This window comes from Heptranchias perlo, chromosome 30 (genome assembly GCF_035084215.1).
Source record: "Heptranchias perlo isolate sHepPer1 chromosome 30, sHepPer1.hap1, whole genome shotgun sequence".
Taxonomy (NCBI): Eukaryota; Metazoa; Chordata; class Chondrichthyes; order Hexanchiformes; family Hexanchidae; genus Heptranchias; species Heptranchias perlo.
In genome coordinates this window covers 25,818,099-25,835,976 of record NC_090354.1, presented here as the reverse complement: position 1 = coordinate 25,835,976, position 17,878 = coordinate 25,818,099, and the positions used below count along the sequence as shown (strand labels likewise).

The following is a 17,878-nucleotide window of genomic DNA, read 5'->3' as shown; positions in this document are numbered from 1 at the left end:
CATTTCCACTACCCTTTGTGTGAAAAGGTGCTTCCTGATTTCGCTCCAAAATGGCCTAGCTCTAATCCTGATTGTGCCTCCTTGTTCTGCATTACCTGTATCTATTCTATAGAATTCTTTTATAATTTTTAGCACCTCAATTAGTTCGCCCCTCAACCTGCTAAACTCAAAAGGCTACAAGCCAAGTTCTTGCAACCTGTCCTCATAATGTAAAGAATCTTACAACACCAGGTTATAGTCCAACAATTTTATTTGTCAACCCCAGTCCATCACCGGCATCTCCACATCATGGCTCATAATGTAAGCCTTCAAGCCTCGGTATCATTTTGGTAAATCAGTGCTGTACCCCCTCTAAAGCCAATATATCCTTGTGAGGTGCCCAGAACTGAACAAAATACTCCAGATGAGGTCTGACCAAGGCTCTATACAATTGAAACATAACTTCCAACCCTTTGTGTTCCAGCCCTCTTGAGATAAAGGCCAACATTCTATTAGCCTTTTTGATTACTTTTTGCTTTTAGTGACTTATATACCTGAACACACAAATCCCTTTGCTCAGCCACAGTTTCTAGTCTCTCGCCATTTAGAAAATATTCCGATTGTCTTTCTTGGATCCAAAGTCGATTATCTCACACTTCCCCACATTGAACTCCATCTGCCAAAGTTTTGCCTACTCACTTAATCTGTCTATGTCCCTTTGTAACTTGCTGCTCCCATCTATACAACTTAGTGTCATCTGCAAACTTGGATCTACAACTCTGTATTCCTTCATCCAAGTTATTGATATATATGTGACGAAAAGCTGAGGCCCCAGTACAGATCGCTGAGGAACACCGCTTGTCACCTTCTGCTAAACCAGCAGAGTTTATATAGGTTTTATTTCTGACACTGGTTCTGCACTCAATTCTACAGTTTAATCCCATTCTCTATTTCAGTGGGTGTTATTATTTTAAGACAATGGTCTTTGAGTAAAATAAACTCCAGCACTGAGTTTGACAAGGAAGTGTTTTCAGTTGGTTTTAACAATCTGCTTCTGGGACTTCTCTTAAATATTCAAGAGGATTATTGACCAGTATAGAGGATCAGTATTGGCTAAATTTATTTTGGGGACTGCTTACCAACAACACAGGTTCATTCTTGAAGGCAAGTCCTTGATTATTCATCCACACTTTTGCTATTCTTTTAATACAACAATGTTACCATTTCAGAATTAGATCGCAATAAGAGTATAAGTTAATGGTAAGAGATTGATTGTGTCACACTGAGCTAAAGGCAATCCTAGACTTCTTTCCTTAGCCTCAGTGAAGTGCCTTGGGATGTTTTTCTTTCTGCATTAAAGGCACTATATAAATCAAAGGTGTTGGTTTATATCCATCACCAGCTTGTAGAATGGACCTCTGAGTAGTCGAAGTGAAATCACCCAAGAAAAGTTAGATCGTGTGACTGTGAGGTGTTTCTGGATGGATGAGCTGGGTAGAATGTCCTTCCTCATCTGTATCTGCCTGGGCATTTTGAAAACCAGACTTTATCTATAGTTCAGTAGATTCTAAGATATATTTATGTGACTAAATCATTCTGGTTCTAGTGTTTGGATCAGCTTACTGAACACAGCTCAATTTACGCATTTATTTACTGTATAATGTATGCTTCAGAATTGTTTTGATGCTGAATGTATATATTTGTATACTATATGAGATTATTTTTCTGGTGATATTTCACAATATAATTTTACAGATGTAAACATTGTTCTGTGGTAAAGAAGCGCTGAATTTCTTGTAAAATTTTAATTCAATATGCATTCATAAAAGTATTTTTTCTGAATATACTTAAATTTTTGGTTAAGGAAGCAACTGATCATGCTTCTTTCTGACCAGTCTCTGGGCCAACTGGAGTGACACGTGTGATTGACGTCTTTCACTGTAGCCTATACAGCCCTGGGAATGGGGTCAGTCGGGGGGTGGGGGGTGGGGGGAAGTGCTGACAGAGAGTTCACAGTCCCTGTAGGGTTGCCAACTCTGTTGGATGTGTCCCTTGAGGTTTCATCACATGACCTCCCGCCTCCAACTGACCCGCTCAGTCATACATCCTTTTTTCCCATCTCCAATATTTTTATAACCAATAAACAAAAACATTGAAAGAAAATTAAAAAACACACAATTTTTTAATGCCCCCATGCTGTTTCTCCCAGGGTTGCTCGCAGCAGTGCCCCGGAGAATTTTTCTTTAATTCCTGCAGACTCCAGGGCAATCCTGGAGGGTTGGCAACCATAAGTCCCAGTCTTCTCTGCATTCAAAATAGGGCCACAGGTAGGATATCAGGACTATTTCTCCTCTTGCAGTTAATTTTAAAAAATTCAATGCTTTATTTCTAATCGACAGGCTGTTAATGAGGTAATCACTATTGCTGATTCTACCACCAGTGAAGGCAGGAAACCTTTATTTGCATTAAAATTTCACAGCTGTATATTTACGTGCAGTGTGGTTGCGAGAGCTCTTAGGCTGCATTTACATAACAACTGTAGTGTCCAGTGCAAAGCTAAGAACTTGCGGTGTGAATCTGGAGTGAGGGAGATCCCGGCCCACTTCACTTCAGAGGCAGATCAGCCTCTGAATCCGGATTTACACCACAATTGTAGTGTACGTGCAGCCTTACAGAATGTCTAATTTCTGTCAGTCTGCAATTCATAGGGATCTAAAGGGTTTCTTCTGTCCACCCTCATTTCAAAACCAGCTGTTGCTTCTATTACTGCTGTTGAATTTGAATCACACAAGAGAATTTTTAAAAGCAACACAACTATGATGATAGGTTTGGATTTCAAGAGAGATTTGATTTGATGAATTACCTCTTCCTTTCACAAACTCAGAAAAAAAATTGACAAAGCATTTATCCTGAATTGTTTCCGAGCTCTTTGCTTTTGAGTTTTGTGAGGATTGTACATACAGCTTATTTTTTTACACTCTAAAAGGCAAGAGAAAAATATTCTTATCTTCTTTTGAAGGATGTTTATTCTCAATTTAGCTCCACCCTGATATTTTTTTAATATATTAAATTGTATATTATATTGGCAAAGCAGAACCCACTGGTCTTGCAGGATACTAGCAGAGTCCGTGTGTAGCTGAGAGATATAACATGCAGCATTAGTTCAGGGCGGTACCAACAGAGCATAATTCTCCCTTCTTTGGTGCAGTGCTGGCATGCAGTGACTAGCCTGATAGTTCTCCAACACTTGCTCGATGTTAGTTGCTTTGAAAGTAACAGAATAAATAAATGACCAGTGTTTTGTTGTGCTGAATTTTGCACTCCGTACGCATCTGGTCACATATGTGGGTGTTCTGTACATTCCTGGAGGGCGGCAGGAGTAATATTACATTGTGCAATCTTGATAAGATGAGTAATTTTTAAAATGTATTCGAAGGGAGAATACTGAATAGGAAGGGAGTAATTACAATAATCACACCGTGGGGTTCAGGTGAGACTACAAGAGCGAAGCTTGAGCAGTTTATCATCTGAACCCCACGTTTCTACTGAACTCTTTAAGTGCATCGGGGTGCTAGGATTGGCAGTTATGTTGAAGAGGGATGCAGGTCCACCCGAGGGAACTTTTTCAACCACGATACTCAATACCTCCAACATGCTACATTCTCACTGCAATACGTTTGAATTTTGGGACATCACAACCTACTTATTTTCTGTCTTTATGGAAGGAAGTACTTTATATTGAAAGTATTTCTCCCTCTTAGCAACAGTATTATTGTCTTTTAATATGTTGTCCTGGTTGGAGCACAGTGAAAGCTTTATATCAGTAGTATAGGCTACTGAGAGTCAAGGATGTGGAGATGCCGGTGATGGATTGGGGTTGACAATTGTAAACAATTTTACAACACCAAGTTATAGTCCAACAATTTTATTTTGAAATTGGTTGCCTTTGGTTGCCTTGGCAACGGGCAGTTGAAAAGACTCTCTGTAATCACCAGGCATTGTTCTGTGATTTATAAATGCGATAGGTTCGAGGATTTCAGTTCCACATTCACCTGAGGAAGGAGGAAGCCTCCGAAAGCTTGTGGATTTCAAAATAAAATTGTTGGACTATAACTTGGTGTTGTAAAATTGTTTACGAGAGTCAAGGAGACTGTGACCAAATTGAATTGTGGCTGAATTGAGGCCTGTGTGTATAGATAAACATAAAGATAAGCAGAGTTTTGGCTGTGTAGACCAAAGTCCACTTCCCTTGATCTCACAAAAGTAGTGAAACTGCTTACTGTAAATTTACAGTGCGCAAACATCCTGCCCCTTCAACATTATGACAAGGTTGAGTCTTTAGAGTGACAGTTATGTAGGGCTGATTGCTCATTTTGTATATGCTTGTGCACTATATGTAGGACAACAAAAAAGGAACGGCCTCTCTATAAATGACTATCTGATATCATTATATTACTGTCTACTCTGCGTCTGGAATTTGTGACGATCGCTGGTATCTTGGATCTTATCAACAGCACAGATCATAGCATGTTTAAATGTAAATTAATCTGGTTATTACACGTTAGCTGTCCTGGTTTAACTGTTTAGGCGCTGGCTCAGGCATTTCTACTGGATTAGATTGGGTTTCCGGAGTTTATTCTAAAAAATATACAATGGGAAAATTATTGCACCGGTCATTATATGTAGCAATATCATAAATGCACTCAGAAATAAACACTGGGAACTGTGTTATAGAGTCTCATAGTCATTCGCTCAAATTCAGCCCAGACCAATGGTATGAAAATTTCCTCTGTCTGTTGGCTGCGAGATACCTATGTGAAATTAATTTATAGGTCATTCAATCCAGTTCCTAGTAGGCATAGAAGTACAGGACAAAACTGTCCTTAATTCAGCACTCATTGGCAATGCCACTCAGACAGGCCTTAGGGTGGTTTGTGTGGAAAAATACCACATTGGTGGAGTAGGGAGTACTCTACTAAGGTGTGACTGAAGCACATTAGAGTAAGGTAGAGGGATCTTCATTCTCCATCTAGCTGTCCTGTGCCTGAACTGGCCATGCTGGATGCAGACACTGGGTGCCTAAAATAGACTGTGTTCCACTCCACTAACATCTCTCAGCCTGATGAGAACAAAAAAATAACATGCTGGTAATTTTGTTGCATATAACGACCAGGACTGTCTTGTAGTATGCTTTTATCTCCTTTTGCAATGTTATTTTATAATCAGAATTAGTTTTGTGTATTTGACAACCCCACGTCTGGAGGGATGGAGAGAGGAAGATTGGTAGGGATGGGAGGGACAAGTTAGGGTCGTGATTGGGGTAAGACTGGGCACAATAGTGATGGAGAAGACAGTGGAAAGTGTTATAATATGGAGGGATGGGAGAGAGATTGGGCAAGACTAAAATAGGAGAGAAATCGAAAGAGAAAATACATAGCAAGTCAGTTAGCATCTTCAAGAGAAAGATAAACTAGACTTTATTCTGTTTCAGATTTTAAGATCAGTTGCGTGTTTCTAGCATTTTCCGTTTTTGTTTCAGATTTATGACATTTGCGGGTTTTTAAAAATCATTTTATCTTTACAATGGTTTGTATTGAAAAGGAGAGTAAGGGGAGAGAAGGAGACCAGAGAGCGTCACAACAGGAAAAGAGAATATGATTGGTTTAGGACTAATGACCCTCAGCACCACTTTTTTTTAATGCTGTACAAGGAGATTTTTTTCAATTTTTTTTTTGTCTGAGCCAGAAACTATGGCATTTCTTGATCTCTGGCTGAGCACTAGGTGAGGCAGTAGTTGGGGAAACTGGTTTACCAACAGCCTGCACAATATACATATGAGTTATTTTGAACAGAAGCATCTTCTATATCCTTTATTTAGTACAGTTAGATGAACAACAGGAAAATAATCTTGCTCGGGGGTTTAAAGGGAGAAACTGTTTCCATTGGCAGGAGGGTCGGTAACCAGAGGACACAGATTTAAGATAATTGGCAAAGGAACTCTGGGGGGGGGCAGAAGATGAGGTGACATTTTTTTACGCAGCAATTTGTTATGATCGAGAATGCACTGTCTGAAAGGGAGATGGAAGCAGATTCAGTAGCAACTTTCAAAAGGCAATTGGATAAATACTTGAAAAGGAAAAAAATTACAGGGCTGTGAGGAAAGAGCAGAGGAGTGGGAATAATTGGATAGCTCTTTCAAAGAGCCTGCAAAGGCACAATGGGCCTAAAGGCTTCCTTCTGTGCTATAAGACTCTATGATCTCTAAGTGTCTGGCTTGAGTAGTTTTAAAGCCATCTGAGACTTGAGATGAAATTATTTTAATTGTAACAATTCCCATTTGCTAGATATCGTAAGATACTAGCAGACCTCCCGTGGCATTGCTCACAGGTTGAGGAGGCGGTTGCGCGGTGTGGCTGGGTTTGTCAAGTGTGCGGGAAGCCAGGACACAGTGAATGGTGGTAGCGTCAAGGCTCCAGGAGAGGTGGGTGCTCGGTTAATATTTGGTGTGTGTCAATGGCGGGGCTTGGCACACAGGGCAGATCGATTTACAAAAGAAAGAAAATTAAGTAAGTTAAGCCTGGGAATGGAATACAGATGGGAATAGAGTGGCGTGTGGGCTCTTTTACTTGATCCCACAGGTTTCAGAAGCCCAGGAGTGTCTATATCAGAGTGTAGTTACAAGTTTGTACAGAAAATTTCTCTGCACTTTCACTTCTGGGAACATATCATAATCCACTCATTTCAGAATTTACAACATTTGAACAATACAAAAGAAAGAAACACTTGCATTTATACAGTGCCTTTCATGACCTCAGGATGCCCCAAAGCGTTTCACTGCTAATGAAGTACTTTTGAAGTGTAGTCACTGTTGTAAAGTAGGAAACACAGCAGCCACATTGCACACAGCAAGCTCGAAAAACAGCAATATGATAATGACCAGATAATCTGTTTTAGTGATGTTGGTTGAGGGCTAAATATTGGCCAGGACACCGGGGAGAACTCCCCTGCTCTTCTTCAAAATAGTGCTGTGGGATCTTTTACGTCCACCTGAGAGGGCAGACGGGGCCTTCATTTAACCTCTACATCTGACAGACGGCACCTCTCCCTCAACATTGTGCTGGAGTGTCAGCCTAGATTTTGTGCTTAAGTCTCTGGAGTGGGACTTGAACTCATGACCTTCTTAAGAGTGCTACCAACTAAGCCACAGCTGGCACCTAACAATACTGTCATCCATTGCTTTCCTCTCAGCGTGAGCCTGGGGGGCAGGAATGTCAGGGTGGGGGGGTTGTGGGGCGGGGGGGAGTGCTTCATCTCGGAGAAGTTTTTCTGTGGTTTTCTAGCGGAAAAAGATTGAAGAGAGAATTGACATTCAATAGAAAGGTTTTCCATGATGAATAACAGAAGTAGAAAATAAACAATTAGAAAGGAGAAAACCACAGAGATGTCACCAGTTGGAAGCAGAAAATGAACAAACAGGCTCAATAGTAACAACATAGACAACAGAACCAAGTGAGTTTATTGTAAAAAATATAGTAGTTTTATTACATTGAAAGATTTTAAGTCCAACATGTGTGCTGCTTTGTATAGAAGTGGGGGGAGGGGGGGTGATGGTGTTTGTACTTTGCGCTGTGACTAGGTTCCTATCCCCCCAGTTTGCAGTGTATGAAGGGGCTAATGTTCACCTCACCGCTTGAGGAGTAAACTTTCGGAGGGGATAGCTCACCCCTTATAGAACACTCCCGATATTTATTTCCATTGCGGAAATAGATTCAATAGTAACTTTCAAAAGGGAACTGAAAAGGAAAAATCTGGAGAGCAATAAGGAAAGAGCGGGGGAGTGGGACTAACTGGATAGCTCTTTCAAGAGCCGACACAGGCACGATGGGCTGAATGGCCTCCTTCACAGGCACAATGGGCTGAATGGCCTCCTTCACAGGCACGATGGGCTGAATGGCCTCCTTCACAGGCACGATGGGCTGAATGGCCTCCTTCACAGGCACGATGGGCTGAATGGCCTCCTTCAATGCTGTAAGATTCTATGATTCTAACGAGCAGGCGATCAGTTCTGCCAGTTTATCGCCCAATTGGTGAAGGTGAAAATTATCCCCAAGAAGTTTTGTAATAAAGCAGTTATAGGAACTGTTCAAAATTATTTAGTAAAACATTGAATTATGCTAAAACATAACGGTCAGTAAATTAACTATTTCATATAGACTGTGCTGGTGAAATACACTACCCGATGTGATGATTCCTGTGTCACTGGGACTGAGACAGAGGGTCATCTGTGGGGGGCAGCTGGTCAGAGCTGAATAGAGGAGAAGTGAAGACAGATCAATATTCTGGAATTTTGGCTTGATCACATCTTGAGTACCATGTTCAGTTTTCACCAGCAAGGCATAAGGGAAATATTCAAGCAGAGAGGAAAATGAGACTGATCCCTGGAATCAAAGGAATGAGTTATGAGGAAAGACCGGAGAAGGAGGTGACTGAGAGTTATATCAAATATTAAAAGGCAGAGATAAAGTTAATCCACTTCAAAGTTTGCCAGGATACTAGAACAAGGTGACGTAGGTTAAAACTGGTGAAAAGAAAGCTTAGGACTAATGTAGGGAAGAATTTCTTTAGGCAAAGAGTGATCAATACACAGAAAGGTCTCCCTGGTAGAGTAGTGGAGGCGAAAATCTTAGACTCATTCAAGAGCCAGTTAGATGATGTGATGGGGGAATGGATGCGCTAACTTGTGGTCAAACTTGTGACCATTGGAGCGTTAAGTGAGTGGGCTGGAGTCAGCGGTGGGCTCTAAAAGGAGAGGGCTTGATGGGTCAAATAGCCAATTCTTGTGCTGGGCTTTCTTCTGTTCAACAAGATTACTGGAATTTAATCTGCAGTGGATTGGTGGGAAATCACACTGCTCTGTATATTAACAGTCTTTGGCAGTCGAAACACAGTGATAGCAATTCACCGTCAGCAAATGGAATACTGCCCATTAATGGGACTACTACTCCTTTAAAGGGAACACTGTCCTTTGTAAAAATACTGCCCCTTTAAATGCAGTTATAAGATACCAAGGTACATTGCCACTTTCAGTTTTCTGAAAACTCTATTCTTTCCAGTAATCTGCATGCCTTCGCATCAGAATATGTGGATTATATTCCTGTAAATTTGTACCTACATTGATGCTCATCCTTTGCAGTTTTCTAACTCTGTGGCGTCACACGCCCACTGCTGTGTGTTATGAGTCGCTTCCTCAGTTGTGCAGTCAGCTCACGCTGTAATAATGGCCATCTTACACAAAAGGGGAAAAAATACTATTTAAAAAAAAAAGAGGGAAAATTAATATACTCTACAAAATACCACATAGTCTGGCAACACACTACAGGTGTGTATGGGTAGAGGGGACGGGGAAGGGGAGAGGCAGAAGAGACAGAGGGTCAACCCAGGGCTTTATATACAAATATACATGGTGCTTGTGGCTGTATCAATACTGCCGTTACAGTACAGGTCTTAGTGCTTGACTGTGCACATGTCTGCGGTTCTCCCTGACTGCTCATTTTTTTTTCACACTTCATTTAATTTCACCTCTTGAAAATGTCCCGAGTTTGCAATAAATTTTTAAAAATACATTTTCTTTTCTACCCCTTACCTCATTCAGAGACCGTTGCGAATCGAGCCATTTTCTGTGGTCAGACAGATCACTGTAAACCTAACCGTTCTTCTAATAAGGTGCGGTTGGTTCAGTTTGGAGGTGATTCGTTACTTTTGCACTTGTACATGGTTTTATACTCAGAAGGCTTTGGTTCCTGTTTTTTTCTTTGACTGAGCAGCCCTGCAGCAAGTTGATTTAGCTACAAGCACCTGGCTATTCTTAAATCCATATCATGCTGTTGTATTGCTTTTCATGAAGGTTTATCATGCTTTCCTGCAAAGTCTTCCATTGACTCAAAACAGGAAACGAAATGGAAGAAAGAACTTGCATTTATATAGCGCCTTTCATGACCTCAGGATGTCCCAAAGTGCATTATAGCCAATGAAGTACTTTAGAAGTGTAGTCACTTGTGTTGTAGGGTAACGCAGCAGCCAGTTTGTGCACAGCAAGGTGCCACAAATAGCAATGAGATAAATGACCAGGTAATCTGTTGGTTGAAGGATAAATATTGACCAGGACACGTGGGGAGAACTTCCCTGCTCTTCTTTGAAATAGTGTTGTGGAATCTTTTACTTCAGCCTGATAGGGTAAACGGGGCCTTGGTTTAACGTCTCGTCCGAAAGACAGCACCTTTGACAGTGCATCACTCCCTCAGTACCGCAGTGGAGTGTCAGCCTAGATTTTGTGCTCATGTCTCTGGAGTGGGACTTGAACCCACAACCTCCTGACTCAGAGGTGAGAGTGCTCTCCAACTGAGCCATGGTTGATAGGAGGGCAAAAGGTCCCAAATAATGTTGGCGCTAAATTGGGCCATGTAGTGCCCATTGTTTCAGCGCTACGCGGCCTCTCCAACATCGAAGATGGTGTCTTGGTTGTGCAGACACGTTTCCAGCATGACGTGCACCAGATGCCATCTTGGTATAGGAGTTAGCGCAGGCGCAAATATGGAACACCGGAAGCATGTAAAGCAAGGAGAAAATGGATACAATCAGTGTGCAAAGCTGATTTAAATTGATAGACACCATTTTGGGACTTAACGCTCAACTCAATGCACAGTCTTAACCCCGACCATCTGAACATGTCATAGAGTACCTGGAGGACTCCCACCTGCACTATTTAAAGGGACCATGCAGGAATTACAGGTTAGTGGCTGGATTATTGCTTCTGGCTGCCAAGACATTTGTATCTTTTTTGGAGGCCTCCTATACTTGAATACTAGGACTAGGGGACATAGCCTAACATTTAGAGCCAGGACATGCTGGAGTGAAGTTAGGGAATGCTTCTACACGCAAAGGGTGGGAGAAGTTTGGAACGCTCTTCTGCAAACGGCAGTTGATGTTAGCTTAATTGTGAATTCTAAATCTGAGATTGATAGATTTCTGTGAACCAAGGGTATTAAGGGATATGGGACTAAGGTGGGTATATAGAGTTAGGTCACAGGTCCACCATGATCTCATTGAATGACGTAACAGGCTTGAGGGACTAAATGCCACGGCCACTCGCTGCCTTCTGATATGCGCCACCTTTTCCTGTAAGAAAGCAGGACATGTGTCTGGTTGATGTGCCTGTCATGGTTGAATAGCTGCCAGTGTGTGTGGCCTGTGAGTTGTGGATGGGCTGCTTGCAATAGTGGTAATGTGTAAGGGTGAGAAGATGTTTCTGATTGGAAGAGTTGAGTACTGATGGAAAGAGTTTGTTGGTATGTGGGTGTAGTGCATGGAGCAGTGGATGCGACTAGTGATGTAGTTGGTAGGAGACGCCACTTGACAGTTGATCTCACTCACCTTGACCACTCATGTCAAAGCATTGAACTTCTTCCTGAACTGCACCCATGTTCATAATGCTGTGCGCCTGGCATTGACTTTGTCTGCCGCTGCCTCCCACTGCCTTTTGGGTATATGTCTGGGGGGACCTCTTGCCCCCACCCCCCTGCCCCCCCCCCCCCCCACGGATATAGGATATCCCTCCTTCTGTCTATCACTTCCACCAAGGCCTCTTGTGCATCAGCGGAGAACCTTGGTGCATGCACTCTCGCAGGACTGGTACAAACTCAGATTCGGCAGATTGGTAAGGTCTGGCATGCAGATTGGAGGATGTGGGATTTACTAGTGCGCAACCTTTATTAAATGTTTTAACATTTCTCATCAGTTTGTAAACATAGGGTCGGGAGCTGCATCTGTATTTTGCATGTGCGATATCTGATCTCCTTTCAGACTCCGTGCAGACAGCAGACTGTTATTTTCAGCAAATAACAGGTACCAGCTACCTTTAAGAGATTTTTAGGAGACAGCCTGCCTTTAAGAGATTGGGGCTCCCCCTGCTGGTGGAAAGTGCGAATTGCATTGAATCCTCGTGTCAATGCTGATTCGGAATGCCGTTTGAAGGTAAGTCTTCAGACCTCACAAAAGTCTCGTCCTGCCTGCGTAGGGGCCACTGGGTGTGGGGTAATAGAGTATCGTGCTACCCCCGCCCAATAATAGGCCCTATACAATTTTTTTTCCCCCCCCCCCTGTATCTCTAAAGTGCACTTGTACATCCTTGTCTTTCAGTGGAGGGAACAAAAGAACATATGACAATGACAGAAAGGAAAAGACTCTCTGGTCCATCCAACTTATCCCGCACAACTGTAAAGCCTTGTGCATCACAAAATATACATTCACCACCCCACCCGGAAGACGAGATCTCCTGGGAGAGGCGAAAAAACAGATAAAATCCCAGGCCAGTTAGGGGGAAAATTGAAGAGAAAATTCCTCTCTGACCCCCCCATTAGGTGATCAAAACTAGTCCAGGAGACCACTCTGGCCCTGAAAGTACAGACATGAGCTCTATCCTCCTTCAATTCCTTATTCAATAATAGAATTCCTGCTTCAAAAGGTACTAGAAGACAGGCTTTCTCCACTAGCTCAATGGATGAATACACTCTATGGTGTGGTACTGAGCTATTCAGACTCGGAAGGAGCGTGGTTTGATTCCTGCTCTGTGCCGAGTTAGCTGGCCTCACCCAAGTGAGAGCATTAAAATTGGTTTCAGCATCCCCAAACTAGGAAGGGGAGCTATCAGCCAGGGTTCCCTTTCGTGATTGCAATTCATAACTTGCACTGAATGAAAGGTTGTGCTCATCTCAAGTGTCAATAGAGTACAGTTTGGCTGTGATGCCTCTCACATGGTTGAGCAGCCTGCTGACAATATTCAGAGTCACACTTGAAGAATGGTCTTTGGTTCAAAGTACTGAATGGCCGTCAGCAGCTGTCAGATGACCCCAGCTTGAGCTAGTCCCTTGAGGAGCAGAGGGGAAGACCACTAAAAGTGGCGTTAACCATAACAAATTGAGGGAAAAAAGGGTTGACTTTAACCCTACCCGCCTGGTGGAATTCAGGCAGGTGAGGGGCAGTTAAAAACAAGCAGGTTACTTATCCGCTCAGGTCCTAACTATTTCAGACTGAAATGTTAACCTGCAGGGTTTTGCAAGCGGACGAGGTACTCACCTAAAGTAGGCGGGAGCCTCATAAATTTATGCAAATCTGGGTCCTATTACGTCTAAAGGACCCCGATGTAATTTTAACTGGGGCCTGAGTGAGGAACCACCGCAGCTTTCCCTCTAAGTAGAAGTAGATCAGCAACTGGTCTGAAGATAGAGGAGGCCCTTCTGGTAAGTCTAAAACTTTTGTTATATGGGGCTAGGAGAAGCAGGGCATGTTCCTTCGGGCCTCACAAGGAAAGTCGCAGCTTCCCCTGCCCCAGACTCCAGACTCTTAGCACCTGCCAAAAACATGCAGGAGATTGGAGCCAATTGTGCAACATGCTATTGCAAGCACAACAACGACCACAGTCACCTCAGGACACACCAGCAGAGTGCTTTATACCCCCAATTACTGTGCTTTTCATTTCTTAGCTCATTCTTTTATTAGTTTCATTTTGATCGCAATTTAGATAACATAACCACCAGGGAGGCTAATAACTAGAGGTGACAGTAAACAAAGCAGTGACAAACACAGGTTTGTTTATTTATTTATTTTCTCTTGTCTAACCATACAGATATCTAACCCATGTACTTCCAATGCTGACGATCTTTGTGCTGCTGTGATATCCCCTCAGCCCTCTACATTGTCAGCCGTGGTGTCAGTAGTGGCTCAGTGGGTAGCACTCTCGTCTGAGTCAAAAGGTTGTGGGTTCAAGTTCCACTCCAGGGAATTGAGCACATAATCTCGGCTGGCACTCCAATGCAGTACTGAGGTCGTACTGCACTGTTAGAGGTGCTGCCTGTTGGATGAGACGTTAAACCATGGCCCTCTTTGCCTTCTCAGGTGGACACAAAAGATTCCATGGCACTATTTCGAAGAAGAGCAGGGGAGTTCTCCCCGGTGTCCTAGACAATATTTATCCCTCAACCAACATCATAAAAAACAGATTATCTGGTCATTATCAAATTGCTGTTTGTGAGATCTTGCTGTGCGCAAATTGGCTGCCGTCTTTCCTACATTACAACAGTGACTATGCTTCTTTCTTTCTGTGGCAGGATACATTTGATTTCTGTGTTGTGTGTCATTTCCATAATGTATTAGGAACCCTCCCAGATCTGTTGGAGCAGACCCAACTTCTCTGTTGTCTTGCACACCTGAATTCCAGGTTAATGCTGCTCAGAGTGACATTCAAATCTTTGTTTCATTTCCAGGCCAAGTCATCAACCCGTTCACCACCAGGATGGATGAGAATGTTTCTCCTCCTTGCAGTGATGATATTGGCTATGTTTGTCACAAGAAAGAAAGAACTGACATTTACATAGTGCCATTCATGACCTTGGGATGTCCCAAAGAGCTATCTTAAAAGCTACAAACTAATTAGCTATGTTTCAGGATTTCTTGACAAGCTTATAGACTTCAGGAAACCCAGTGCCTGTTAAGAGGGGAAATGTTCACTGATGTTTCTACAGGAAATATATTACAGAAGCTCAGCTCATCTCACCTCTCAACTTGACTCTTCCTTTCCTGTGTGTTTGCTGTAGGTCGGAAGCTAGTGCAATTTACATTGTTTTCAACACAGAGTAGTAAAAATGTTAGGTTCTCCTAACAGTCAAACTGTATTGTGATACAGTAGAAAGCTGCATATACTGTAACAAGGCGGAAGAACTTCACATTACAGAAATGATAGGCCCAGCTCCACCAACAGAAAAGACTCAAGTGACAAGGATACTAAGAGTGAGATTACTGATAACATATGTCGAGAAAACAAGAGAAAATTGGTACTGTCCTTGCTCAGGATGAAAACGTTCATTTCAGGACTGTACATTGAGATTCTAGCTAGTGGGGGAGGCAAAAGCAGATTGAAATAGAAGCTGGGCTTTGTTTGACAATATTGGTTATTAATGGAAACATAAACTTTATATTTAAATGTAAATTTGATACTGCTGTACAAAGCCACAGTTCAAAAAAGAATCTTAATTTTATATTGAAATATTTGAGGAATTGGCCTCCTAATCAAACAGTTCATGCCCAGTGCAAGGGACCTGTGAAGTGGCAAACTTCATGGGGTAGAAATCGCTCAGAGCGGTGAACCAACACTGCCCGCCGCTCCATGGATTTATACTAACCCACTTACTTACCATCTTTTCTTCGGCCGCTTCCTCGAATGGGAAGCGGAGAAGAGCCCAGCGTCGGTTCAAGTGAAGGACGAGAGGATCGGTCTCTCCCCCCGAACAATCAGATTGCAGCATTTTTGACACGCTGCGTTCACTGTCTCTGCAGGCTTGCAGCGTTAAACCAGGAAGTGAAATTTTAAATCAATGTAAAAACAGTTACGGAAAGTGAAAAAAAGAGACGGTAAGAAATAATTGAATTAAATGAAAGGGACAGAAGGGAAAAGTAAAAAAAATAATTTAAACATTTTTTTTGTAATGACCAAAACCTAAGGAATAATGTGTCTCCACATTTTTAAAAGTTTATATTTAGTTGTTTGGCAGTCATTAAGACTTACTGCGCTGTTAAAACTTAGTTTAGACTTGGTATTTTTAAGCGTACCTGTTTGGTGGCGTAATTAGTTACTCTCCAGCTGAGCAGATAAGCAAATTTGCTCTTTTTCAGTGATTTCTCTGAGTGCCGCGTGTGATGTCCCTTTAATTCGAAGCTGTCATATCGCAGGCGAACCGTTAGGAGAAAATTTCCATGTTTCACTGCGCACGGCAGAACTTGCTCCTCGATTTCGCCACCAACAACGGAGAGCGCTGTCGAGCTCTCCATTATTTCCCGAACGATTTCTGCCGCCATATGATTTTCACCTAACACCGCGACTTCCCCAGACAGATTCACCCTTCACTGGTGCTTTACTTGTAATCAGTGGTGTAATACTCCTTTAGTGCTGGTGTGCCACCTCTCTCCGCCTGCCTACCAGTGAATAGAAATTTCCAAAATAAAATCAGAAAATGCTGGAAAACACTCAGCAGGTCAGGCAGCATCTGTGGAGAGAGAAACAGAGTTATCATTACAAGTCGATGACCTTTCATCAGAACTGGAAGAAGTTAGAGATTTAACAGTTTATAAGCAAGTACAGAGCCAGGGAAAAAGGGTGAGGGGGGGGTGGGGGAGAACAAAGTGTCTCCTGATCAGGATCTGTGATCATGGTCTGTGATCAGGTGGAGGGCAGGAGTGATTAAATGACAAAAGGAATGATGGTGCAAGGCAAAAGAGGGTGGTAATGGGACAAGTAAAGAAACAAATGATGGGTCCAGAGGCAGTGTAAATGGTTATAGCGGATTAGCAAAGGGTGATCGAAGTTTCCAGCTGGTTACTGTAACTGCTGCTCTTGCAGTCGATAAGCATCCAACTCTGCTCTGCTCACCTGCACCGTTCAAAGCAGACTCCGTGAGCGAAGTGGAAGTGAGTTCTCGCGGACTGTAAGAGCATCTGTCACAGTAACCAACTGGCAACTTCCTTCAGTGCTAGGCAGGTGGGGAGAGAGAGAGAGGGGGGAGCAGGATGTTGGCAGCGATTTAAAGTGTCGGTGAGCAGAGAAACGGACAAAGCCTGTAACGACCTGCAGTTTTTGCTAGGAGTTCCTCAGCAAGTGCCCCATGATTTTCGCTGTGCTAAATCACATACCCTCATCATGCCTCCTTCCATTTTGTCTCTGGGTCATATCTGCCAGTGTGCTGTGCACTGCATGAGAAATGGAGCCGGAATGCCAGTGGGTGGGGAGCTAAAATGGTAGCTTGCCCAGCCCATTCATCTGCAAAACAGCAGCCTTATTTTTACAGTGGTATTAATAATTCCGTAATGTGGCTGGGGAGAGTGGGGCTCTTGCGGCCTGCCATCCCTATATCTGTGGCCCTTGGCATGCTGCTCTTTGTGTCTCCCTTGGCCACTATCCTCTGAATTTGTGACATGGCTGCAATGGAGTCCAGAAATAAAGAAAGAAAGAACTTGCATTTATATAGTGCCTTTCACCATCTCAGGATGTCCCAAAGCGCTTTACTGCCAGTGAAGTACTTTTGAAGTGTAGTCACTGTTGTAATGTAGGAAGTAAAGGAAACTCAGACAAACAGCCTGTGCCTTAATTAATGTTTAGTAGCAGTTGGCCAGTCAAGGCAGGAGAATCTACGATGCTTATATATCTGATATAAAGGCTTTGCCTTGGTCAGTGAAGTAACAGGAAGGAGTTCAGGAATGGGGGCTAAAAATAGATATGCTAATTGCGTTATTGCCAAACATATGATTAGATACAAGGAGCCGATTTTTCTTCCCCTCCCTCCCCGCGGGGCGCTGGGCAGGCTCAACTATGTCTCACCTGACCAGGCTGAGCTTCTCCGAGTTTGGTGGAGCAGCCCATTAAGGCCCCACGGGAGGGACTTGCGCTGGGAAACGGGACATGAGGACAGATACAGGCCTGGCTACTGGGCCTTCTGACTGCTGTTGGAGAATATCAGCTAGAAGACTTCTCGGCCCCAAAATTCACCTGACCCTGCAAATAAATAAAGTGGGCCACCTACCTTCTGGATTCACTGCCTGTGCTAGGCTCCTCTATCTGAGCTCCCTATCATCCATTGACTTCAATGGAAATAAACATTGGGAGCGGTGCAAAACGGGCTGCCGACTCGCTATCATCCGTTTTACACTATCACACAAAGTCAAATTCTATCCCACGGTGCGTTGTCTCTATATAATGTGCTGTCTGGGACTGAGCAGCCCGCTTAGTTTCTAATGTTTGGTAGAGTGCGTAAAAGACAGATGCTAGGGTTGCAAATAATGTCAAGTCCCAGAAAAG

General features: G+C 43.0%; 2 protein-coding genes across 4 annotated transcripts in view; one reads left to right on the top strand and one right to left on the bottom strand.

Annotated features, from left to right (window-relative positions):
• map3k14a (mitogen-activated protein kinase kinase kinase 14a) overlaps positions 1–17,878 on the top strand; it is a 56,269-nt gene that overhangs the window by 1,913 nt on the left and 36,478 nt on the right.
• The window catches only part of LOC137300008 (unconventional myosin-Id), a 496,111-nt gene that overhangs the window by 470,432 nt on the left and 7,801 nt on the right, over positions 1–17,878 (bottom strand). For 2 of the 3 annotated variants that reach the window (XM_067969090.1, XM_067969091.1), the window contains exon 3: positions 15,640–16,073. The gene's annotated coding sequence lies outside the window, so the exon portion shown is untranslated. The remainder of the gene's footprint in view (positions 1–15,639; positions 16,074–17,878) is intronic. The other variant, XM_067969092.1, reaches the window with a different exon arrangement.